Genomic DNA, 27083 nt, shown 5'->3' with positions numbered 1-27083 from the left:
GGTAGAATTTGGTTTACTAGTATTTTGTTGAGGATATTTGCCTCTATGTTCATCAGGGATATTAGCCTGTAATTTTCTTTTCTTGTAGTGTTTTTCTCTGGCTTTGGTATCACGGTAATGCTAGCCTCATAAAATTAGTTTGGAACTATTCTCTCCTTCTCAGCATTTTGGAAGAGTTTGAGAAGGATTGGCATTAATTGTTTAAATGTTTGGTAGAATTCACAGTGATGCCATCTGGTCCTAGGATTTTTTTGTTGTTGGAGGATTTGACTACTGATTCAATGTTCTTACTTCTTTTTTCTTGTCTTTTTTTTTTTGGTTTTGGTTTTTTGTTTTGTTTTGTTTTTGAGACTGAGTCTCGCTCTATCACCCAGGCTGGAGTGCAGTGGCACGATCTTGGCTCACTGCAACCTCTGCCTCCCAGGTTAAAGCAATTCTCATGCCTCAGACTCCTAAGTAGCTGGGATTGCAGGTGCCCACCACCACACCTGGCTAATTTTTGTATTTTTACTTGTTATTGGTTCATTCAGATGTCCTATTTATTTATTATTTAGTCTTGGTAGGTTGTATATTTCTAGTACTTTATCTATTTCTTCTAGATTATCCAATTTGTTGGCATATAATTGTTCATAATCGTTTCTTATTATCCTCTGTATATGTTCTGGGGATCTAATGTACAACACAGTGATTATAATTAACAATATTGTATTGTGTACTTGAATTTGCTAAGAGAGTAGATTATAAATGTTCTCACCACAAAAAAGGAACAATGTGAGATGATAGATGTGTTAACTAACTTGATTGTGGAAATTATTTCATAATACATATGTATATCAAATCACGATACTGTACACCTTAAATTTATTCAGTTTTGCCAACAATACCTTAAGAAAACTGAAAAAAGCAACAGTGATTTGATATGATCAAATTTTAAATATTTTAGAAATTTGGTTGATTTCTTTCTATGTGTTGATCTAACGAAAATCTAATAGATTGTTCTAGAAAAGTCACTCATTACATTCTTTTTTTTCTTTTTTATTTATTATACTTTAAGTTCTAAGGTACATGTGCACAACGTGCAGGTTTGTTACATACGTATACATGTGCCATGTTGGTGTGCTGCACCCATCAACTCATCATTTACATTAGGTATTTCTCCTAATGCTATCCCTCCCCCCTCCCCCCACCCCACAACAGGTCCCAGTGTCTGATGTTCCCCACCCTGTGTCCAAATGTTCTCATTGTTCAATTCCCACCTATGACTGAGAACATGTGGTGCATGGTTTTCTGTCCTTGTGATAGTTTGCTGAGAATGATGGTTTCCAGCTTCATCCATGTCCTTGCAAAGGACATGAACTCATCCTTCTTTTATGGCTGCATAGTATTCCATGGTGTATATGTGCCACATTTTCTTAATCCAGTCTATCATTGATGGACATTTGGGTTGGTTCCAAGTCTTTGCTATTGTGAATAGTGCCACAATAAACATTCGTGTGCATGTGTCTTTATAGCAGCATGATTTATAATCCTTTGGGTATATACCCAGTAATGGGATGGCTGGGTCAAATGGTATTTCTAGTTCTAGATCCCTGAGGAATTGCCACACTGACTTCCACAATGGTTGAACTAGTTTACAGTCCCACCAACAGTGTAAAGGTGTTCCTATTTCTCCACATCCCCTCCAGCACCTGTTGTTTCCTGACTTTTTAATGATCGCCATTCTAATTGGTGTGAGATGGTATCTCATTGTGGTTTTGATTTGCATTTCTCTGATGGCCAGTGATGATGAGCATTTTTGCATGTGTCTTTTGGTGGCATAAATGTCTTCTTTTGAGAAGTGTCTGTTCATATCCTTTGCCCACTTTCTGATGTGGTCGTTTGTTTTTTTCTTGTAAATTTGTTTGAGTTCATTGTAGATTCTGGATATTAGCCCTTTGTCAGATGAGTAGGTTGCAAAAATTTTCTCCCATTCTGTAGGTTGCCTCTTCACTCTGATGGTGGTTTCTTTTGCTGTGCAGAAGCTCTTTAGTTTAATTAGATCCCATTTGTCAATTTTGGCTTTTGTTGCCATTGCCTTTGGTGTTTTAGTCATGAAGTCCTCGCCCATGCCTATGTCCTGAATGGTATTGCCTAGGTTTTTTTCTAGGGTTTTTATGGTTTTAGATCTAATATTTAAGTCTTTAATCCATCTTGAATTAATTTTTGTATAAGGTGTAAGGAAGGGATCCAGTTTCAGCTTTCTACATATGGCTAGCCAGTTTTCCCAGCACCATTTATTAAATAGGGAATCTAGGTATTGATGGGACGTATCTCAAAATAATAAGAGCTATTTATGACAAACCCACAGCCAATATCATACTGAATGGGCAAAAACTGGAAGCATTCTCTTTGAAAACTGGCACAAGACAAGGATGCCCTCTCTCACTACTCCTATTCAACATCGTGTTGGAAGTTCTGGCCAGAGCAATCAGGCAGGAGAAAGAAATAAAGGGTATTCAATTAGGAAAGGAGGAAGTCAAATTGTCCCTGTTTGCAGATGACATGATTGCATATTTAGAAAATCCCATCGTCTCAGCCCAAAAATCTCCTTAAGCTGATAAGCAACTTCAGCAAAGTCTCAGGATACAAAATCAATGTGCAAAAATCACAAGCATTCCTATACACCAATAACAGACAAATAGAGAGCCAAATCATTAGTGAACTCCCATTCACAATTGCTTCAAAGAGAATAAAATACCTAGGAATCCAACTTACAAAGGATGTGAAGGACCTTTTCCAGGAAAATTACAAACCACTGCTCAATGAAATAAAAGAGGACACAAACAAATGGAAGAACATTCCATGCTCATGGATAGGAAGAATCAATATCGTGAAAATGGCCATACTGCCCAAGGTAATTTACAGATTCAATGCCATCCCCATCAAGCTACCAATGACTTTCTTCACAGAATTGGAAAAAACTACTTTAAAGTTCATATGGAACCAAAAAAGGGCCCGCATTACCAAGACAATCCTAAGCCAAAAGCTGGAAGCATCACACTACCTGACTTTAAACTATACTGCAAGGCTACAGTAACCACAACAGCATGGTACTGGTACCAAAACAGAGCTATAGACCAATGGAACAGAACAGAGCCCTCAGAAATAATACCACACATCTACAACCATCTGATCTTTGACAAACCTGACAAAAACTCCTTACATTCATAAACCATTTCCCCTCAGCCCATGATTTATTGTTTATGAACCTGTTCTCAGACAGGTCCAGAGGGGCAGCCCTAGAGAACATGGCAGCACTCCCTGTCATGGATGGTTTGACCCAGTTTGCAGTTCTAATTTGAAGCGGACCAATCAGAGTTCTCCTCCTGGCAGTTTGTAATTAGGACACAAAAGATTAAGTTCTTTGCAACTGGAATGTCAGGCAAATTCCAGGGCTGAATCTCCCTGTAGGGGTGCTAGGCAGGCTAATGGGCAATCAAAGGAAGGCAGTCTTTGAAAAGGAAGAAAATAAAATAAAAGATGTGTACAGAGGAACCAGGAAATTCTTGTGGTGGGAGAGGTAAGGTGAAGTAGAAGGTGTGCTGGAGCAAGCAAGATATCCTGGGTTCCTGATGCCACTGATCTCCAAGTCCATGACTGGCAAAGTTCGGCTGTATTTTCTGTCATGCATTCTGAGAGAATTTCTTGAATCCATGGAATAAATTCACTTACTTATGCAGTGAGTTTCTGTTTTTACAAGAAAATAGTTACTGGCCAACACAGAGATCTTCAAGAAAAGTAATATGCCAGTAAGTGTGCTCAGGCTCAGGGCATGTTGCCTTTTCCTGAGTTCACTATAGAGTCTGGGTTCCTTCTTTCTGCAGATGGCCTAATGTAATTCCAACTTTATCTGGGCCTTTACTTACTATATGCCTTTAGAGTAGAGTATAACCTTAAAAAGGGGTCTCAGAATAATACACTGTGAGTGCCAGAAGAAAACCTTGAAGGAATTTTTTTATTCTGGCTGTGCATCATAGCCACTTGTGAAATTTATTAGCACATAGAAGTTGGAGCCCAGTCACCCTGCTTCAGTTAGTCTGTAATAGAAACAGAACAGGTAGATTGACATCCACAGACAATTATAGTGCACAGCCTCAGTTAAAACCGCTGTGCCTTAGATATCAATCACTATCCTTCCCTTAAAGGCAAAATAACTGAGGTCATTATCAGTTAACTATTGCTGTTGACAAACGACCCCACAACTCAATGGCTTAAAATAATAAGAATTATTACTCATGAGCTTATGGGCCACCTGGGCAGCTTTTCTGATCTTGGTTGGATCCATGCATTCATATCAGGTCAGTTATAATTTGGATATTTTTCCCCGACCAAATCTCATATTGAATTGTAATCTCCACTATAAGAGGTGGGGCTTGGTGGGAGACGACTGGATCGTGAGGCTGAGTTTCTTTTGATTTTATTTTTTTGAGATGAAGTCTCGTTCTGTTGCCCAGGCTGGAGTGCAGTGGCGTGATCTCGGCTCACTGCAACCTCCGCCTCCCGGGTTCAAACAATTCTCCTGCCTCAGCCTCCCGAATAGCTGGGACTACAGGCACGAGCCACCACGCTCAGCTAATTTTTTTTTTTTTTTTTTTTTTTTGTATTTCTAGTACAAGCAGGGTTTCACCGTGTTAGCCAGGATGGTCTCGATCTCCTGACCTTGTGATCCTCCCGCCTTGGCCTCCCAAAGTGCTGGGATTACAGGCATGAGCCACTGCGCCCAGCCCGTGAGGCTGGATTTCTAGCGAATGATTTAGTACCATCCCATTAGTGCTGTCAGTTAAAAATGTGTGGTAACTCCCCCCACCCCTGCCTTCCTCTCATTCTCACCATGTGAGATGCCTCCTCCCCTTTCACCTTCCACCATGATTGTGAGCTTCCTGAGGCCTCCCTAGAAGCCGAGTAGATGCCAGTACCATGCTTCCTATAAAGCCTGCAGAACCGTGAGCCAATTGAACCTCTTTTTTCAAATAAATTACTCAGTCTCAGGTATTTCTTTATAATAGTGCAAGAATGGCCTAATACACAGTCACATAGGCACTCTGCTGTCATAGCTGCACTCTCCGACATGTGTGAGGTCAGTAGGCTGGCTGGTCTAGAATGGTCTGAGACAACTGTCTTCTCTCGATGTCAGTTTTTACACTCCAGCAGGCAGCTCAGGATTACAAGACGTGTGCAAAGCCTTTTGAGGATAAGTTCAGAACTGGAGCATCACATCCACTGAATTCTATTGCTCATAGCCGGTCATGAGGCCAACCTAGATTCACGGAGTGGGGGGAAATAGACTTTATTTTGGGATGGGAGGAGCTGCACAGTCTTACAAGTAATGTGAATACAGAGAAGGAGGGAATAATTATGGCAAGTCCTTGAAATCAATCTGCCAGAGGCCCAGAAAGAGTTAAGAAAAGCCCAAAGGAGCAAAGAAACAAATTCTCTATAGTTAGTTGAGTGTTTTCCTACCACCAACACTTAAGATCCCTTTCACATGTATAAATGTAGACTCTTCTTTACAGCTTCCCCGGGACAAATACATGAGAGTTCTAATGGCAAAGGTTGCTTCAGTTCCCTTTTTGTTTGAGGCTCTCTGTCAGCTTGCACCAGCTAGCACTGCCTGAAGAGTGTCACTAACTGCCAGGTGGCTTAGAAGGACTCAGCACACAAAGCCAATAATGCTTCTCAAATTCAGCCTTAATGACTCAGTCACCTCCATTAGGATGAATGCATCTCAGAATAGTGCAAATTATGAAGATTTCATTCTGCTTTCAAATGCAATTCCTGGGAGTGATTACTGTGTCTACTAAGCAGCCAAGTAAGCTCATGGCAGCAAAGGCAGAACTGGATGCAAATCAAGTGAAAGCTAGATGCAGGTACTTGGTTGAAGTGGCAAAAACAAGAAGACAGTGGCAAAATCAAATGGAGTGAGAAGGTGTTTACATGTTTACATGACAGCCTTGCCTCTGGGAAATAGTGTGGAACGAGAAAGGCCCGAAGTTAACATTCCACATCTTTTTACATGGATGTTACTATAGCACTTGCTGCTTCTTGCATCTCACATCCCATATCATAGAAATGAAATTATATCTTAGGCAGAACCAGCAACTATTAGCCTGCCTCCCTCAGAGCAAGAATTTGTAACTTTGGCTGCCCAGTAGAATCACCTGGGATGCTTTGAAAATACTGACGCCTAGGCCCAGCATCAGTGATTCCAACTTAAATCACTCCGGGGTGTGACTTGAGCATTGGGACTTTTTTAAAAATTAAAAACTCCCTGATTCATTTTAATATATGCCTAAGGATGAAGACTTAACTAGGTGCCTGGGTAACTCTTAATTCATGCAACTAATACATTCTTTTGAGCATTTATTGTGTGCAGAGCACTTTGCCAGATGCAGTGTTCAACAAGAAGTTGACCTTTTGGCCCAAAGGAGAAAAAAGATGCCTATGCAGTTGAAGTCACCACAGGTTGAGCCACCATAAAGACAAATCTAGTGTGAAAAAATAAATGGCACAGAGGAGGGGATAATTCTCCACCTGTTGCTAAGGCTTCAATTTAAGAATTACGCACAGACTTCCACAGAGCAATCAGCCACATGTTAGATTAATGAATCACTCTGGAGCCAGTGCCTAGAATCCCAGGTATAAACCCTCATTCAAGCTCATGTCATCTGAGTAGCCCAGGATACAGTATTGAAGTCCTCAAAGCTTCCATTTCTCAGTTGTAAAATGAGAGCAATTGTCTCCCCTCATACAGTTGTCATGAGGTTTACACAACATAATTTGAATGAAGCAGTAAGCACAATGCCTGATACATAGTAGATGTTCAGCAGAGATTAAGGAACAGCAGGTAATTTGTCATAATTAAGAATAGAATAACAACAGTAATATCTGATTCTTGAACCCTGTCATGAGTACATTTCTTTGTCCAGAGGATAGGAAAAAAAATTAAATCCTCAAAGATAGCAGACGTGAGAGGTAAGATAGGAACAGGAGAGAGAAGAGGGAAAAAAAAGATAGAATTTAAGTAAGGATCAGTGAAGAGATATTTTGCCTAATTTCAGATGTGTTGCAAGAAACCAAAAAGTCCTGGTAAATCCACCTCCCTCTGCCTTGAAGTCATGTACTAAGGAGACCCCACAGATCCTCCTTAATGCTTGGCAAGTCCCTCTTCACACTCCACTAAAAACTGCCTGCACCAAAACATGACAGAAACAATCCCCTCGTGCCTTGTTTTCCTCTTTACTTTGGTTGCCAAAAATGTCCGGGTTATCCTGTATGTCCTGGGTGCTCATCCTTAACTAACCCTATTTATCCTTCTGTCTAACCCAATCTAATCTCTTCCTGATCCTCTAGCCCTTCCTCTGTCATCTTTAACCTAGACAGTGCATCAGCAGCAAACCTCCAATAGCCACATCTTTCTGAAACAAATCCTGTTCTCTATTTGGCTCTATTTGGAACCATGTGGTCTCCTAAGAATACTGCTCCCTGCAGCCATCGCCAGGACTAGCTGCAATTTTAAAATTATCACTCTATTTACTGCTGAATTTGGAAGAATCTCTACTCCTCTTCACTTGCTTCCAAATAATTGTTCTCTTCTCTCTTCTCCTTAGATGACTGTATCATTGAATCTCTCTCTCTCTTTTTTTTTTTTTTTTTTTTTGAGACAGGGTCTTGCTCTGTCACCCAGAATGGAGTGCAGTGGTTCAGTCACACTCATTGCACCCTTAACCTCCCAGGCTCAAGGGATCCTCCCACCTCCTGAGTAGCTGGAACTACAGGCAAACACTACCACCACTGGCTAATTTTTAATTTTTTTATAGAGACAGGGGTCTCACCATGATGCCCAGGCTGGTCTTGAATTCCTGGGCTCAAGAGATCCTTCTGCCTTGGGCTCCCAAAGTGCTAGGAATATAGGTGTGAGCCACAACTCTGGCCTTTTGTGAATCACTTGCCATTAGGCTACACCATCTGCTACCCCTTCTTGTTGCTGCCATGGACAGTTTTAGCAGAAATTTCTTCATTCATTGAAGATCTTAACGATCTTCTTACTTCTTGAGCTCCAACACTGTTCCAGTTATCATTCCTGGTCATTTTGATATCTATGCATTACAACTTGCCCATCACTCGGACCTCTCAGATGTTTGCTCTCCTCATCCTGCACAATCTTCCCTTGCACTGCCCCCCTACCTCAGCCATGCATTTCCATGACCATGCCCTCCGCCTTGTCATTTTCTTCTCAAGACCAATAACTTTGCCCTGTCCAAATCTCAAGTTTAAGCATCCCATTCTCTAAACACTATCTCCTGTCTTCCCAGCTCACCCCTTCTAACAGCCGGACTCCCTCACTCTGTGATGTGACTTCTAATCCATTAACATTACTGTCTGTCTCCTCTTTCATGGCTTTACTTCCCTCCTTCTCTGGCTTGGAGTCCATTCATCATTATGATGACACCCTCATACTTTCACATGTGTGATCATTCTCTCCTGTATTAATCAGAATTCTGCTGAAATAATATTGCATAACAAATACATTCCAGCACTTTGGGATGCCAAGGAAGGAACGTCACTTGAGCCCAGGAATTCAAGACCAGTCTGGGCAACATAGTCAGTCTTCATCTCTACAAAAAAAAAAAAAAAAAAAAAATTTTTTTTAAATAGCCAAGCATGGTGGTGCATACCTATAGTCCTAGCTACTCAAGAGGCTGAGGAAGGAGGATCACATGAGCCCAGGAAGTCGAGGCTACAGTGAGCCTTAATCATGCCATAGCAGCTTAGAAGAAGACAAAGGAGACCCTGTCTTAAAAAATATATATATGTATACATATATGTGTATATATATATATACACACACACACACACACACATACATACATATATCACTGTGGCAGATGAGAAGAGGCATTTATTTCTGAATCATGTATCTGCAGGGCAACTGGGCAGCTCTGCGTCAATCTGCGTGCTTGGTTCAGGTCTGCTCCACATTGCTTCATTCTAGGACAGGACACTGCCTGGAGCAGGCTTTTCTTGTGGTAATTGCAGCTCAGCAGAGCCATCAAAACATGCAAGCATTTGTAAAGTCTCTGCTCACATCACATCTGCTCCTATTTTATTGGCCAAAGAAAGTCATATGACGGGGCCCATGGTCAAGAAGACAATGGTTAGTGGAAGGTGCTACAAGTCACATGGCAAGAGGTGTAGATGTATAATCCTATTTACAAGAGAAATTGAAAACTGGAAACAATAATCTAACCCATGCCATTTTCATTCTATTATTTCACCCTCTCCCTCTATTGTAATCATGAAAGGAAACTCCAAGTCCTGTTTAAATTCTCTGCACTGACTCTCAAAAAATAGTTGAACAGGCCGGGCGCGGTGGCTCACGCCCGTAATCCCAGCACTTTGGAAGGCCAAGGCGGGTGGATCACGAGGTCAGGGGATCGAGACCACGGTGAAACCCCGTCTCTACTAAAAATACAAAAAAAAAAATTAGCTGGGCGTGGTGGCGGGCGCCTGTAGTCCCAGCTACTCAGGAGGCTGAGGCAGGAGAATGGCGTGAACCCGGGAGGCGGAGCTTGCAGTGAGCTGAGATTGCGCCACTGCACTCCAGCCTGGGGGACAGGGTGAGACTCTGTCTCAAAAAAAAAAAAAAAAAAAAATTAGTTGAACATAGTAGGAGAAAAAAACTACCAAATGGCTTCATCTTATATTCATGATCACTGACCTCAATGGCCACCTAAGAAATTCTGTAATTCCCTGGTCAATCTGTTCTTCTTTTTCTTTCTTTTTTTTCTTTTTTTTTTGTTTTTTGAGATAACTATTTTACACCTCCTCAGTACACTCACTTCTAGCTCCCAGCCCCTTCCTTCTCATCAATGTGTGACTTCTTATTTCAATAAGAAAAATAAAATAATCAAAGGGAATTCCATCTTCTATAAAATCCAATTTACCAATATTTCTGCTCAGAGCTTGTGTGTTCAGTCCCCTCTATTGGAAGACGCTTTCTTTCTCCGTGTTCCACATGGATTCTGGACCTTATCACTACTTGCTCATCCAAGTATTTCACTCTTCCAGGTGTTTGTCTCATTTCTGGATCCTCAATTTTCCCCCTTTCTATTGAATTATTCTTAGCACATACAAACATTCTATAATATGCTGTAACATATCTCGGTTTCAACAATATTTCCTTTATCCCCATATGTCCCTTTAACCACAATATCATTTCTCTTTACATTGCCAGATGCAATGGTTGACTCTCATTCCCAAACTCACCGGATCCACAAGCACCATTTAAATCACTGGATGACTCTGCTTTCTGTAAGTCATTTTCTCCACACCGATTCTGGGACATTGCAATCTGCTGGTTTTCCTGCTACTTCATGACCTCCTTTCATGTTACAGCCCGCTCCTCCTCTTCATGTTAGAGTATTCTAGGGCTCAGTTTAATGACATTATTTTTTCTCTAACTATGGTTATTTCTTAAATTATACTATCCAACCATATAGTTGTAAGCATCATTTATGTTTTGATATCTGTCAATTTTATTTTTTCAGTTCCACTTTTACCCTAAACTGTAGTCACATGTATCTCTCAAAACCCTAATCTTCATGGGAGTACCTACTAGAAATCATAAACGTAATATGTTCAAAACCTGTTCCTCCTTCCATTATCTCCCAGTTACTCAGTTTAGAACCCCTGGAGTCATCCTTGACTAGTCTCATTCTCTTGTACCTCGTGATCTATCTACAAATCTTTTTGGGCTTGTCTTAAAGCTATACTCAGAATCCTACCATATCTTCTGTCTTATTTACCAAAACCACCCTACCCAATGCACTCACCTTATTCTCCCGCGCAACTATAATAGCCTCAACTTTCTCCACCCACTTTTGCTTTGCTATAGTTTATTCTCTGCAGAACAGCCAGAGTTGCCTTCTTAAAATATAAATACAATCATATCATATTCCAAGCTTCCAATGGCTCTGTTCTAGTTACTGTTGTTGCATAATAAATTATCCCAAAACCTAGGAGCTTAAAACAACAATTTTGTTTTGCTCAAAGATTTTGTAAATCAGAAATTCAGATTGAGCACAGAGGGAATGGCTTGTCTATTTTATGATGTCTTGGGCCTCAACTGGAAAAATGAAAAAGCCTGGGGGCTGGAATTACTGGAAGACTCATTCACCATTCATGCACTTGAGCTGGAATGACAGGAACACTAGGCTAACGTAGCCATTCTAAAATAGACTAGAGTATGCTCCATAACAAAGCCTCATTCTCCCAGAGGAAAAACTGTACCAGAGCCCTATCTTTCCCAGTAAAATAACAATTGCCCAACTCTAGCCCCTTTAGCCTTCCTGTCTCACCTAAGAAGAGAAAAAAAATTAAAAAGACTGACAAACACTTCTGGACTTCACAGTCCAAGAGCTCAGACCTACTAGAAGACTGAGATTTAGTGATAAGATTATAGAGAATGTTCACTATCTCCTATACCTTATACCACAACAGCACTCCAGCATAACAGTAAATTAAAACTGAAAGAGATAAAAGACACAGATCTTACTTTAAAAGGAGTTCTTAAGAAAACCTAAATACCAAAGAAGAGAAAAAAGGAAATGCTAAAAGAAACTGAAACCTCTGACACCTTAAACTACAACAACCATTAAACAAACCTCAAACATAAAAACATCACGCTGAAGTGTTATTTACCACAGAATACATTATGTTCAGTTTTTAACAAAAAACATTTTAAAAAGCAAACACACACTCACACACACACACACACACACACACAGTCTGAAGAGATAAAGTAAGCATCAGACCAAGAATCATATATGACACAAATTTCTGAAAGTATCAGATAAGGAATTTAAAATAACTAATTAATAAGTTAATTATATCTTAGCTATGTTAAGAACGCTAATGGAAAAAGTGGACAACATAAAAAAAGATGGGTAATATAAGCACAGAGAGGAAAATTCTAAGAAAGAATAAAAAAGAAATGCTAGAAATAAAAAAACATTATAATAGAAGTGAAGAATGGCTTTGACAGACTCATCATTAGATTACACAGACAATTTAGGTGACCTAGGGTTTGGCAATGAGGTTCTGATATAACACCAAAAGCATGATCCATGAAGAAAACAAAAGCAAACACAAACTTGATAGGTTGAACGTTATTAAAGTGGAAAAAATTCTGCTTTGTGAAAGATACAAGAATGAAAATAAATACTGGGATAAAATATTTGCAGAGCACATAAGGGACTTGTATTAAAAATATATAAAGAACTTGTAAAACTCAACAATAAGAAAGCAAACGACACAATTTCAAAATGTGCAAGGAATATAAACAGACATCACAGCAAAGAAGATATAGATATGACAAACAAACATGGAAAGATGCTGAACATCATGTTTATTAGGGAATTAAACAACAAATTAGAACAACAATGATATCATCATACACCTATTAGAATGTATAAAATACAGAAAACTGATATTACCAAATGTAGATGAGTATGTGGAGCAACAGAAACTCTTTTGCTGATGGAAATGCAAAATGATACTGACACTTTGACATACACTCTGGCAGTTTCTTGCAAAGCTAAGCATAGTCTTATTATTAGATACATCAAATGCAGTCCTATGTATTTACCAAATTTATTGGAAAACTTATGTCTAAACAAAAACTTATACACAAATATTTATAGCAGTTTTATTCATATTTTCCCAAGGCTAGAAACAACCAAAATACCCTTCAACAGGTGAACAGATAAATGGATAAACTTTGATGCACCCATAAAATGGAATATTATTCATGAAAAGAAATAAGCTCCCAAACCAGAAAAATACGTGGAAAAAATCTTAAATACATGTTAATGAGTAAAAGAAGCTAGTCTGAAAAGGCTATACCTTATATAATTCCAATCATGTGGTGTTCTGGAAAAGGTAAAACTACACAATGATATAAGCCAAATTGTGTTCCCCCCAACATTCAGATGTTGAAGTCCTAACCCTTGTCAGAATGTGACTGAATTTGGAGGCAGGGTCTTTAAAGAGGTAACTAAATTAAAATAAGGTCATTAGAGTCGGCCATCATCCAGTATGACTGGTGTCCTCATAAGAAGAGATCAGGACACAGACATGCACAGAGGAAAGACCATGTGAAGTCCCAGGGATAAGACAGCCAACTACAAGCCGAAAGAGAGGCCTCAGAGGAAACCACCCTGGTCAACACCTTGGTTTCAGACTTCTAGCCTCCAGAACTGTGAGGAAGTTAATTTCTGTTGTTAGAAGAAAATACCAGTCTATGGACTTTGTTATAGAAGCCCCAGCAAACTAATATAGAAAGCAAAAAAAAAAAAAAAAAAAAAAATTAGTGGCTGCCAGAGTTGAGAAGATGGAGAGGGATAAATAAGATGAAAAGAACCAGATTTTTTAGAGTAGTTGAAACTATTCTGTATGATACTATAATGGTGGATTCATGATATTATGCATTTGTCATACCCATGGAAATTAATAACACAAAGACTGATCTTTGATATGTGCTAATTTTAAATGCTTATTTAGAAGGTCCTGGAATTCCCCCAAAAGAGTACAGATTGTAACAACACAATATAACTTTATTACAAATGTATGAAACAAATTCAGACATTGGGGTGGGGAAAATGGTGCCGACCTAAGTAACTTTGAAAATGAAATAGAGCCTTTAAGGATAAAGGCAAGAGTGACTCTACAAAAGAACTGCACTCTAGTTGGTAAAGTTGTTCCCTAAGGAGACACAGGTTAACAGTTCTGCCACTGCTATACTTTACCCTGAAATTGAATAACTAAAGTAAGTTAATGGCTGAGGTAGGTGCCCACAGATAAGCAAAGGGAGAAGGCTAACATAATCCATATGGTAACAGACTAGAGTTGGAGACATCAGTATGAACTCCTGTGTATATTTACTATCACCTGAAATTTAGATACAGATGGTTACATGTAGAAATATTTACAGATATGTGTATATTCAATGTTTGGTATATGCGTATATAGTTTATTGCTCTGTGAGCTGAGAGGGCCTATAGGAAAGGACACTACAGTAGTAACATTCATAGCTAGTGCCCCCTACCCCGCCCCGCACCGATCTCATTTTGTAGTGCTAGAAAGTAAAGAAGTACAAAAACAAAAACGCCCAACAACAACAAAAGAAACAACTTCACACTGATAGGAGTTTGTCCAAAGGCACAGCCGAAATAATTTTGGCAACAAAACAGGATTGGATTATACCCTGATACAGTTTGGGTGTTGCCCCCCTTCAAATCTCATGTCCAAATACAATCATTAATATTGGAGTTGGGACCTGGTGGGAGGTGATTGGATCATGGGGGCAGGTTTCTCACGAATGGTTTAGTACCATCCTCTTGGTACTGTCCTCATGGTAGTGGGTTCTCACAAGATCTGGTCTTTTAAAATTGTGTGGTACTGGCCGGGCGCGGTGGCTCACGCTTGTAATCCCAGCACTTTGGGAGGCCGAGGTGGGCGGATCACGAGGTCAGGAGATCGAGACCACGGTGAAACCCCGTCTCTACTAAAAATGCAAAAAAAATTAGCTGGGCGTGGTGGCGGGCGCCTGTAGTCCCAGCTACTCGGAGAGGCTGAGGCAGGAGAATGGCGTGAACCCGGGAGGCGCAGCTTGCAGTGAGCCGAGATTGCGCCACTGCACCCCAGCCTGGGTGACAGCAAGACTCCGTCTCAAAAAAAAAAAAGAAATTGTGTGGTACTTACTCCCCCTTCCTCGGCCGTGTGATGTGTCTGCTCCCCCTTCACCTTACGCCATGATCGTAAGTTTTCCGAGGCCTCTTTAGAAGCCAATCAGATGCCAGCATCATGCTTCCTTCACAGCCTGCAGAACCATGAGCCAATTAAATCTCTTTTCTTTATAAGTTACCTAGTCTCAGGTAGTTCTCTGCAGCAATGTGAGAGCAGAATGCTATATACCTCAAAGTATAAAATAAATTGACAAGAGTCTTTAACAATATTGTTTTTTACAAAAGAATAATCTTGCTGAAAAAGCTGGTGAATACCACTTCAGCCTGGTGATCAAGGTCAGTATCAACAGTCATAAATCATGTTGAGAGTATTATATGTACCATTGTTATGATAGAATTATCTTTCTCTGTGACCGTTTATTCCCCAAAACCCATAATCTCTGTCTAATCCTCAGAAAAACATTAGACAAACCTCAATGAAAGGCATCTTACAACATAGCTGACCATTATTCCTCAAACTGTCAAGGTCATCAAAAATAAGGAAGCCTGAGAAACTGTCACAGCCAAGAGGAGCCTGAGGAGATAAAACAACTGAATGTAGGGCCGGGCGCGGTGGCTCACGCTTGTAATCCCAGCACTTTGGGAGGCCGAGGCGGGCGAATCACGAGGTCAGGAGATCGAGACCATAGTGAAACCCCGTCTCTACTAAAAATACAAAAAAATTAGCCGGGCGTGGTGGCGGGCGCCTGTAGTCCCAGCTACTCGGAGAGGCTGAGGCAGGAGAATGGCGTGAACCCGGGAGGTGGAGCTTGCAGTGAGCCGAGATCGGGCCACTGCACTCCAGCCTGGGTGACAGAGCGAGACTCTGTCTCAAAAAAAAAAAAAAAAACTGAATGTAATGTAGAATCCTGGGTGGGATCTTGGAACAGAAAAAGGATATTAAGCCAAAACTAAGGAAAGCTTGAATAAAGTATATACATTTCAGTGAATAATAATGTATCAATATTGGTTCATTAATTTTAACAAATGCACTATACTATTTAAGATATTAATAATAAGGTTAATTGTTTGGGTGAGAACTCTCTGTATTATCTACCCAATATTTCTGTAAAACTAAAATTAGTCTAATAAGTAAAATCTCTAAATTTTTTTTAAAAAGTCTGATGTGTATTCTCCAGAGAAAATATACAAATAGCCAATGAGTGCGTGCAAAGTTTCTCAACATTATTTAGGCATTAGGGAGATGCAAATCCAAAACCATGATGAGATACCACAGCACACCCAGTAGGATGACTGTAAACAAAAGATAAACAAAAACAAGTGTTGGTGAGGGTATAGAGAAAGCAGAGCCCTCATGCACTGCTACAGGAATCTAAAATGGTTCAGCCACTTTGGAAAGCAGCTTGATAGCGCCTCAAAATTTTAAACGTGAGTTACCATGTGACTCCATAATTCCATTCCTAGGCATTTGCCCAAGAAATTGAAAAGATATATTCACAAACATATTTGTGTAAGAATGTTCATAGCAGCCTTATTTGTAATAGCCATAAAAGTGAAAACAACCCAATGTCTGTCAGTAAGTGAATAGAAAAATGCAATGTGGTGTATTCACTCATACCATGGAACATTATTCAGCCATAAAAAAGAAGAAAGTACTGATACATGCTGCAATATGGATGAATCTTGAAAGCATTATGCTAAGTGAAAGAAGCCAGATACAAAATGCCACACATTATGTGATCCTATTTATACAAAACGTCCAGAAATAGGCAAACCCTCAAAGAAAGAAAGTAGATTAGTGGTGGCTGAGGAGGTGGGGATGGGGATGGGCAGGTGATAGCTAAAGTGTACTGGATTTCTTTTTAGTGTTAACAAAAACGTTCTGGAATTAAGTAGTGGTAATGGTTGCACAAGCTTGTGAATACATTAACAATCACTGAACTGTGCTTTAAATGGAGAATGTTTCTGGTATTGAAATTTTATCTCAATTTTGAACACTCTGATGTACATTTGACACTTACAGCGCATCTCAATGCGGTGCTCACTATCCCCTGCAGCGCTCACATTCTGTGTTAGGTAATGCAACTCTAGACTCTTGCTATTCAGATCAGAGTGTGTTTCATAAACCAGTAGCATCAGCGTCACCTGGAAGCTGGTTAGAAATGTGGAATCTCAGGCCCCAGCCGAGACCTGCTGCATCAGAATCTGCATTTTAACAAGATCCTCAGGTGACCGTGATGCACTCTCAACTTTGAGAAGACTGACTGTGATAACGTCGCTGGCGGCTGACACTGCTGAGAAACTCTATGACTGCTCACAAAGAGAAATCATTCTTTTGTTAGCACTAAATTACCTACCATTGTCCAATCAGCATTTCAATTCTTTTCCACTCACCTCTCACCCCACATGCCAGAATTCAAACTTGTTATTTCTCCCTAATTGCTCCCTAGACGTTGGTCCACTCCCGGCTGAGAGCACCAGTTTGGGATTATTCCAAACTCAGGGTCACTGACTAAGTTTAATGACAGCCTCGTTGAGACTGTAAATCTACCAGCGATGACAGTTTTGAAAACCATCCAACTTTGCTTACCCGGAGTTCTGTCTCCAGCAGGCAGGATGCTCTGGAAGAGCAGACACTTTATCCATAGTGTAGCCAACTGGGTTGAGCAAACTGGGGCCGCTGTGGGTCAGATGTTTTCTGTGTGAATGGAAGGAATGTGTGCTAATTTTACAAACAATTCCTGACATTCCGCATCTCTCTTCTTTTAATTAAAAAAAAAAAAAAAAAAAAGCAGAGGTACCAAATAAAAAACCACTTTTGTTTCTCAATTATATTTTAGTTTCACTTAAAACAAACTGTCCTGTGTTCCTTCAAGGGCATTCATTATTCATTAAACACCATTCTACAGCAGTTTAGAATACATTTTCGTATTATATTTACCAGGAAGCTATTGTATCTCTAAAGAACTCTCAACTCTAGTCCTTTTCCTGTTACTGTGGAGCAGGAAATTTCAAACAAACAAAACGTGATCAGTATTTATGGTGTTGGGAAGTTTCCTTTTTTAGTTGTGTGTTCTGAACTCACGTTCATGTCACCAGAACTTTTGTGTCTTTTTTTTTTAACCTGAGAAATACAGAATATTAAGACTATATTAAATATGATAGTTTTCATGAAAAACCTTGACATCTACCCTGTCCTAATCCCCAATGTGTTCCTATATATAAAATTAAAATATATCATGAGTACCATAAATGTATTTATTCTTCATCCATATGCAGAGAGCTTCCTTTATACAGTGAACTTTGCTGAATGGAGTGGAGAATACAGAAATGCATGAGACATATGCTCTGCTTTCCAAAAGTATGCAGTATACTAAGAACATGTATGTAATGTGGCAGAGCCGAAAATATGGGAGAAAATTCAAGGTGTACAGAAAGCATTGTTCATGTTCTATGTGATAACAGTGAAGGAAGGGCAGTTCACTCTGGCATGGGAGAGGAAATGGATGGTTGAAGGAACCTCCTGGGAGAAAGTTGTTTTTGAGCTAAAATTTCAGGGTGGGTAGAATTTAGAAAAATGACAACCACGTTGAGACACAGCACTCTATGAAATGGGAAAAAAACGTTTTCCAAGAGTCATGGAAAAAGATAAATAAAATATTAATCAACTTCTGTGCTAGGAACAATTTTGATCATGTTTTTCCACAGGAGTTGTTACCAGATCAGTTGTAACTGAGGACCAAAGAAGAGGAAAACAAAGGTGAATTGTAAGAAATAATTTCTTCCTACTGTAACAGTTGGAAAAGAAGACAAACTTAGCAATTTTAATTTTAAGGAAGTAAAGTATTCTACCACCAGGCACCGTGGCTCATGCCTATAATCCAGCACTTTGGGAGGCCAAGGCAGTCGGATCACCTGAGGTCAAGAGTTCAAGATCAGCCTGGCCAACACGGCAAAAACCCATCTCTACTAAAAATACAAAAATAAGCTGGGCGTGGTGGCTCACGCCTGTAATCCCAGCTACTCGGGAGGCCGAGGCAGGAGAATCGCTTGAACCTGGGAAGCAGAGGTCACAGTGAGCCGAGATCGTGCCATTGCGTGCCAGCCTGAGTGACAGAGCGAGAGCCCGTCTCAAAACAAAACAAAAAAACACAGTGTTCTACAACTGAACAATCTGCTGACCAATTAAATATGATTTCTCGGGTTTTCGTTTATGTTTTGTGGTAGTCTCCTGAACTCTGTAGACAATAAATATTAATTAATTAAATTAGTATTAAGTAGCTATGGCTGTAATATATACTAATAAAACAGTTATAGTTTAAATGAATTGCAAAATTGTTTTTTTCTTTGTTCTTTAACGTCTGAAAAAATTAAAAAGGAGAAGAAAAGTATTGGTCCAGAAAAAAATTTGAAGGTACATCTTCTTACGTGTAAACCATGTTCTTACAAAAGTAAAAATAGTAATTTAGGGATGTAGTTGTAATCTTTAGGTAACCATTAGAATCTTTTTTTTTTTTTTTTTTTTTGAGATGGAGTTTTGCTCTGTTGCTCAGGCTGGAGTGCAATGGCATGATCTCGGCTCACTACAACCTCCACTTCCTGGGCTCAAGCCATTCTCCTGCCTCATCCTCCCAAGCAGCTAGGACTACAGACATGCACCACCACGCCCAGCTAATTTTTGTATTTTAAGTAGAGACGGGGTTTCACCATGTTGGCCAGGCTGGTCTCGAACTCCTGACCTCAGGTGATCTGCCTGCCTCGGCCTCCCAAGGTGCTGGGATTACAGGCATGAGCCACCATGCCCAGCCCCATTAGAATCTTAATAATGGTACTGATACATTCACTGAAGAGCATTCTAGAAATCCAAAGGCCCTTATACATTCAGAAGAAATGAACTTTTAGCTAAGGAAGAATTCAGGAACTAAGATAAGCAAACACTTATTTGTATTTGTATATGTGTGGCTGTGATTTATATACATAAAGCAAGCATCTCTTTGTTTTTTTTTCCTCAAAAAATAATGTATTGCAAATATGTTTTGATTGTTTTCAAACCTCCAAATATATTTCTCTTTCTTCTTCATATAATGTTCGACATTATTTTTGGCAGATGATGTTGATAACAGAAAATGTTTAGTTTAACCACTTGGGCAGCTGTGGGGTCTTTTTTCCTTTTCTTCCTCCTATTAATAAAAAAGCAGTTCCTTGCAGCAAAGAATGGGAGTGAAGTTAGCAATTAATTGACAATGTAAAAATCTTGAATAAAAATAAGTATCTGAGTAGGAAGAAAAAATGCCCTCAAAAATATATTTATGCATCTCACATAGACGTAGCCTCTCTGCACCTGTTTTCAGAAGGGAAGAATTCCAGGTCATACACAATAAACTTCTCTTTTCAAATTGATTGTTTCTAAATGGTAGCTCAACCTAATGGATCCACACAGTCTGTATCTCTTTTTAGCAAAACACGAAAGTCTGTATTGGTTTTGTTTTGCATGTACAGTCACAGCAACTTCAGAATATGTGTAAATCTTTCATCCCAAAAGTTTCATTATTAATCATAATGGTTAGCTCTCTCTCCCCTCAATCATTAACCCTGTCTGGTTAATATTATTTTTTGTTGAAGCCATTAGTTATTTTATTAAGGTGTGTATGGGGCAGGGAACAGAGGGGTGCATCCTCTCTGCTTAAGTAAATGGCAAGTTCAGCAATATTTTCAAGGTCACCCTCACTGTGTTCATTTGGGGTAAGGATTGAAGTCTTTGCATTTGTGAAATGCTGCATGTGCAAAAAGAAATGGTGTCAGAAAGGAAACTACCTTATTTCTCTAAAACTGTGATGAGTTTGAAACGTCTGCCGTTAGCAGTTTGAAAGATCTTACCAATAAATGAGGAGTTCCAGGCTTTACTCTGAAAAGTGCCTGCAGCACAGAACTTTGAATATTTATGGAGCAAGACCTCCAACTCTAAATGATCACTCATTTTTTAAAAAGCTATTTTGGGGTAAATGCCAATTACCTGAGAAGTCAGGAACACGTTAGGCTCTGGATTCAATATTGTGCTAGTAATAGACAGGGATTTCACTTTCATCGGGACAGCCATCACTGTCGATCACCAATGGACCACTCGGGCTTTGTCACAAAGTGGTGGTGACACCAAGACATTATAACCTCCAAAAACAATCAGAACTTGTTTTATCCAAAAGAACAATCATATCACTTGTATTCCATGTTCTTTTGGAAATGGATGAAAGAGCAAACTTCACAGTTATCTAAGTGGTAAAAATACAACTGAAGAAGTAAAGTGTCCACAATAGAATATTTTAAGTCCTTTAGGGTATTACTTTTTTCTTTAAGGTGAAAGAATATTAAAGTTTGAAGGGAGCATCCTAATTTTAAAAATTGAGTAATTACCTTTGAAGGGAATTGAAACCTTTGTTCAACGAAACACAAAGTGTTCCGGAGCCTGTAGAAATCTTCAGAAGAGGTGTGCACCAGAAATCTACCTCAATTCCCCAGAGGCCTGCACCTCAAAGTGAACACTGTCCTATTCCGAGCTGGCTTCCTCCAGTGTTTTCTTTTTAATCCGTATATATGCTTACATGTCTTTTTATGAAGTTGAAGAGATTTATTATGATATAATCACTTCCTTAGCAGCTTGGGACTACACTGATGAGCAAGCAAGATGGAAATAGGCCATTAGCATTTTAGTCCATGGGAATGTGGATTTTGTAGCACCGCATGAAGTGTGTATTCCCATTTTGTGTAGGAACGACAAAATGTCGTTTGACAGAGTAGAAAATGCTAACCTAAGAGGGAAAAAATATTTGTTTTAAATTTTCAGATGAGTTAAGGTGGTTAGCTCATCCTAAAATAGACCACCTGAGGTGTTTCATTTGAAATTTCCTAAGTAACTGATTTTCTATTGTGCTCTTCTTTAGCTGCTAATCAAATAAAAGTGATTTTTCCAATGTCCTTGATTGATATGTGGTGCAGTTCTTCACTGCTTCAAGGATGAAGTTGTCCCTTAAAGAGAAAGGAAAAAGGAGAACAACTTGATAACAGGAGCAAAAGATGTGTGTGCATATGCATGTGTGTGTGTGCACATGTGAGCACACCTGTATGTGTGTGTTCACAAGCACATTCTCTACTTCAGTGAACTCAACAGTATAATCAAATACTGGGGAAATTTTTGCTTGTTATTTCCCTGGTCGTTCAACTTCAAAATATTATTCTGTACAGCTCCCATATTGATCAAAAGGCTGATACTCAAACTGAGACAGAGAAAGTTCATTCAACAAATATTAAGTGCCTACTAAGTGCTAGTTTATTATAGGCACACATGGGCTATATCGTGACCAATAGCAGACAAAGACTCTGCTCTCATGAGGTTAGATTCTAGTGGAGGGAAGGGTAAAATATTTAAAAATAATAAATAATCGTCACCGTATGTTGGAAGAAGGTAAGTGCTATAGAAAAAATGGAAAGTAAAGTATGATAAGGAAATCATTTGTTAGTTGGAGTTAAGGCCATTTAAATAGAAAACTCGTATTTTAGCAAAAACCCAAAGAGGTTGAAAAAGGGAGACGTACGGATATCTCGAGAAACAGTGGCCCAGGCAGAGAGAATCATCCATGGAAAGGTTCTTCTGCAGAAGCATGTCCAGTGTGTTTGAGGAACAGCAGAGGCCAGTGAAAAGGGAGTGGAGAGTGAGGGGGAGGAGCTACAGGAGAGGTACCACAGAGGTAGTGGGGTTGGAGCAGGTCCTGTTTTGTAGGGTCTTGTAGGTCACTTTAAGCCTTGCCTTTTACTCTGAAGGAAATGAGAGCCAGAAGAGTGATCTGCCTAACAAGAGGATTGCTCTGGCTGTGGTGTTGAGAATGAACTGTATGTAGCACAGGGAGGGGGACCAGTTAACAGGCTTTTGCACCAACCCAGACAAGGGATAATGGCAACTCAGACCAGAGTGATGACAGTGCAGGTGGAGAGAAGTGGTCAGATTCTAACTATATTTTGAATGTCAAGAAACAGAATTGATTCTCCGGTGGAATCGAGGTAGGGCATGTGAGAACAACAGCAATCCAGGGCGCCTCCAAGGTTTTTGGCTGGGCAGTTGCAATGATAAAGTTGCCATCAGCTGAGATAGAGCAGGCTGCAAAAAGGGAAGCTTTCAGGGAAAACAAAGGGTGGAGTTTTACATATGTTGCGTTTGAGATGGCTTCAACATCTGAATAGAGATACTGACCACCTGGAGGCAGCAATTCAGAGGTAAGACTTAATTCATGCTCACCAGCCCAGTTTAGGTAGTGAAATGCAGAGACAGGCGGAAGAGTGTTTTAGTTATCTCAGCTGCCAACTCTCAATAAAAATTACACTAAGAAATCGCTTGGGAAAGTTAAGACAGGTTTTTATACCAGGTCTTTCATGTACAATCTGGGATGTCCTTGATCAGTTTCTAACCTCTGCTAAATTCAGTAATCCCATTAATAAGATGGAGTATCTGAAGTCAGAGTCCTAAGAAACAGAGTCTGAAATGGGGAATTTTGTGTGAGCAATTTGTTAAATGTGCTCTCAGAAGAAAGGGAGTGAGAAAGCACAAAACAGTTAGGAGAAGGTGCTAAGAAAGGCCGTGTGGTTTCAGCTAAAGTCAAACTTCTGCCTGATACTATGAACAGCTCTGGAGCTAGAATTACACCGCAGAGTTGGTCCCACCTTGAGACAAGGCAACTAACAGCAACGTTTACATAGGGTCATAATAAATACCACTGTACTGTTGTGTAAAATTTAGAGGAGTATTGTGACTGTCACACAGTAGGCCTTTTGTGAAAGTTTATGAACTTCCCTCACTACAGCTTTATGTAAATTCTAAATATTTGATGGGGTTCTTTCTTTCTCTCTTCATCAATGAATGATTTGCTGGATTGAATTCTAATTACATACAGTTCTATTGCCATTCCCTTCCATTAGAATTTCATTATAGAGATAATTATTCACATATATTAAAACACAGCCCATCTCTTCAGTAATAAAGCTACAGGTATATTACTCTTTAACAGGCATGGCAAAACTAAAGCTGGCAAAACTAAGCCTCTCCACCAGTGCTGAGCAAAACACTTTCATTTCAGAATCAAGTATGTCAGGCCTCTGAGCCCAAGCTAAGCCATCATATCCCCTGTGATCTGCACATACACATCCAGATGGCCGGTTCCTGCCTTAACTGATGACATTCCACCACAAAAGAAGTGAAAATGGCCTGTTCCTACCTTAACTGATAACATTGTCTTGTAAAATTCCTTCTCCTGGCTCATTGTGGCTCAAAATCTCCCCTACTGAGCACCTTGTGACCCCCCACTCTGCCCGCCAGAGAACACCCCTCCTTTGACTGTAATTTTCCTTTATCTACCCAAATCCTATAAAATGGCCCCACCCTTATCTCCCTTCGCTGACTCACTTTTCGGATTCAGCCCACCTGCACCCAGGTGATTAAAAGCTTATTGCTCACACAAAGCCTGTTTGGTGGTCTCTTCACACAGACGCGCACGAAAAAGTATCTGCTGCATATCAAAAATATTTTGTTTTCCTATGGGAATCCTTCCTCTCAGTTAAAAAAAAAAAAAAGAGGAAAACACAGGTAAAGAAAAATGGAGGAAGGGATTCTAAAACCATTTAATGTTTATTGCTAATCTAGAAACCCAAGCATTTGTCCATTATATCAGAAAAGGACTCAATGGGACTTGCTCACAGTCAAGAAATAATTTGACAAGTAGAATCAGCCTTGATTTGTAAAATGTCATAATGCTGTAGATCAGTGTACTTTGCCTCTTGTCCATTTGCTGGGGAAACAGGAGAATGTTGTGTGTTCCGGTTACCTGAGCAGGAGTGCATATCAGGAAAACTATTTTTCTGCACCAATCTTTGTTGTCAAAAATTATTTTAGGCTGGGCACTGTGGCTCACACCTGTAATGCCAGCACTTGGGGAGGCCAAGTTAGATGGATTGCCTGAACTCAGGAGTTCGAGACCAGCTTGGGCAAAATGGTGAAACCATGTCTCTGCCAAAAATGCAAAAAATTAACTTGGATGTGGTGGCACACACCTGTGTGTACTCAGGAGTCTGAGGTGGGAGGTGGGAGGATTACTTGAGCCTGGGAGACAAAGGTTGCAGTGAGCCAAGATCATGCCACTGCACTCCAACCTGGTTGACAGAGTCAGACCTTGTGTCAAAAAAATACATAATAATCATTCTAAAGTCACCCTAAAGTGTGTTTCTTTGTATATCTGCAGATGGACACTTAAAATACTCATACTCTCAGCCCCAAGGTGATCCTTGGTGGAGTGTGAGCCAAGCACAGCCCCAACATCCAGTCACCTCCAGTCTCATCCGTTTACCCTGAGGGCCACAGAGATACCATTGTTTTTGCTGTGAGCCAAAGCAGCTCAAAGGAAGGAAGCACCGAGCAAGCAATCTAAGTGAAGGAGACGTAAGAGACTGGGTTGAATGTGTCTTGACCCGGTGTCTTACGTTGGTTTCCTCATCTGTAAAAATGTAAAAGCATCTACTTCTAAAATATACCCCAACAAAAAGAAGAAATGGATGTTTTGTGGCCAAAATGAGACCAAAAAACCCCCAGAATATCCTGGGTAAGAGGATGAGGGATTGCTCATGTACCCCAGTGTTATTCATTGCTATGTTCTTCCTGTGATTAAGCAGAAACCAGCTCCTGAAAAGCACTGCTGAAACAACTACAACTGGAAAATTTCCTAAGCAAATCTGATAGACCAGCCTGAAGCCAGCAGACAACAACCTTGTGGTCATCCACAGCTGTCATTAGACAGAGGATCAGTTTTATAAGCACTCATTATTGATGAATGGCTGCAGACCATAAGCCAATTTGAGCCCCTTTGCGGAGACTGCACACAAATTGTCTTTGTGCCCTGTAGTTCGCCTTTTGACATAAAGAGCTGAATTCCACCTCATTTTGATACTAAAACCCCACCCCAAAGTGAACATAGGGTGTATGTAACATATATGTTTACCCAGTGAGCAAGTAAGTGCCTGACTTCCCCAGTGAATATTCATAGAATTTCTGCAACACTGCTCAATATGTATGTAAGACTGAACTGTAAGTGAAACTGAGGAGTTAATTTGACAGGTCTGTGTGGCCTATTTGCTTGTGGTTGCTTGCTTTTTAATATCTTTTTAAAATTCCTTTTTCCATGAAGCTGAAGGTCGCAGTAGCCGAAGGCCTTCCTGCTGAACACAGCAACTTAACCTTCACTGGCTACGTCATAGATAACATGTATAGGTCACTCATTTTTTAAATGAGTGACAAGTGGTACTTGTCACTTCAATTGTTATTTAGGAACTTGGGCCAGCTCCTGTCCAGTTCATGTTTTTTTTTTTTTTTTTTTTTGAGACACAGTCTCGCTCTGTCGCCCAGGCTGGAGTGCAGTGGCGCCATCTCGGCTCACTGCAAGCTCCGCCTCCCGGGTTCCCGCCATTCTCCCGCCTCAGCCTCTCGAGTAGCTGGGACTACAGGCGCCCGCCACCACGCCCGGCGTGTGTATTTTTTTTTTTTTTTTAGTAGAGACGGGGTTTCACCGTGGTCTCGATCTCCTGACCTCGCGATCCGCCCACCTCAGCCTCCCAAAGTGCTGGGATTACAGGCGTGAGCCACCGCGCCCGGCCAGTCAGCTCCTGTCCAGTTCAAACCAGTTGAGGCCATAGATCCTTCAGCCGGGCCTGCACAAGTGCCTGAAAGGTGGCCTTTTGACACGAGAGGGCCAAAAGCTCCACCCTCAGTTCATGCTAGCTTCTCCATTTTCTATACGCACGTCCTGTGAAATGCCGTGAACCTCGACTACACTTGCGAAAAACAAACCTGTTATTTCATTTTTCCCCCTGCCAATCACTTTCCCCATGCCTTAGGCCTCCACGCTTCCCTAACCCATAAATATCTCTGAGTCTTACCTTCAGAGAGGCGGACTTTTGAGAGCTGTTCTCCCACCTCCTTTCTCAGCAGTCTTGTGAATAAATCTTCTTTCTTTTACAAAACTTATGTCACAGTAATTGATTTACCGTGCACCAGCAGGACAGACCTGAACCTGGCTGGTAACATAAGGCATATACAGCAGCTCCCCCTCCCCCTTCTGAGCCCTTTTGGACTTCCCTGAAAGCAGTGTTTCCCCGTAATAGGATTGTTTCCCCCTCTGAAAATAAAGTCTTCTAAATCAGCCGGGCGTGATGGCGGGCGCCTGTAGTCCCAGCTCCTCGGAGAGGCTGAGGCAGGAGAATGGCGGGAACCCG

The 27083-nt window shown here is 40.4% G+C and overlaps 1 long non-coding RNA gene across 1 annotated transcript in view; it reads right to left on the bottom strand.

Annotated features, from left to right (window-relative positions):
• LOC131382183 (uncharacterized) overlaps positions 1-26892 on the bottom strand; it is a 52001-nt gene extending 25109 nt beyond the window's left edge. The window contains exons 1-2 of the long non-coding RNA XR_009211434.1: positions 26748-26892; positions 17374-17481 (exon numbers count right to left, since the gene is read on the bottom strand). This is a non-coding gene — a long non-coding RNA (uncharacterized LOC131382183). The remainder of the gene's footprint in view (positions 1-17373; positions 17482-26747) is intronic.
• Between the last annotated feature and the right edge of the window lie 191 nt (positions 26893-27083).

This window comes from Hylobates moloch, unplaced genomic scaffold (assembly GCF_009828535.3).
Source record: "Hylobates moloch isolate HMO894 unplaced genomic scaffold, HMol_V3 SCAFFOLD_21, whole genome shotgun sequence".
In the NCBI taxonomy this organism is placed as follows: Eukaryota; Metazoa; Chordata; class Mammalia; order Primates; family Hylobatidae; genus Hylobates; species Hylobates moloch.
This window is presented reverse-complemented; position numbering and strand designations above follow the sequence as displayed.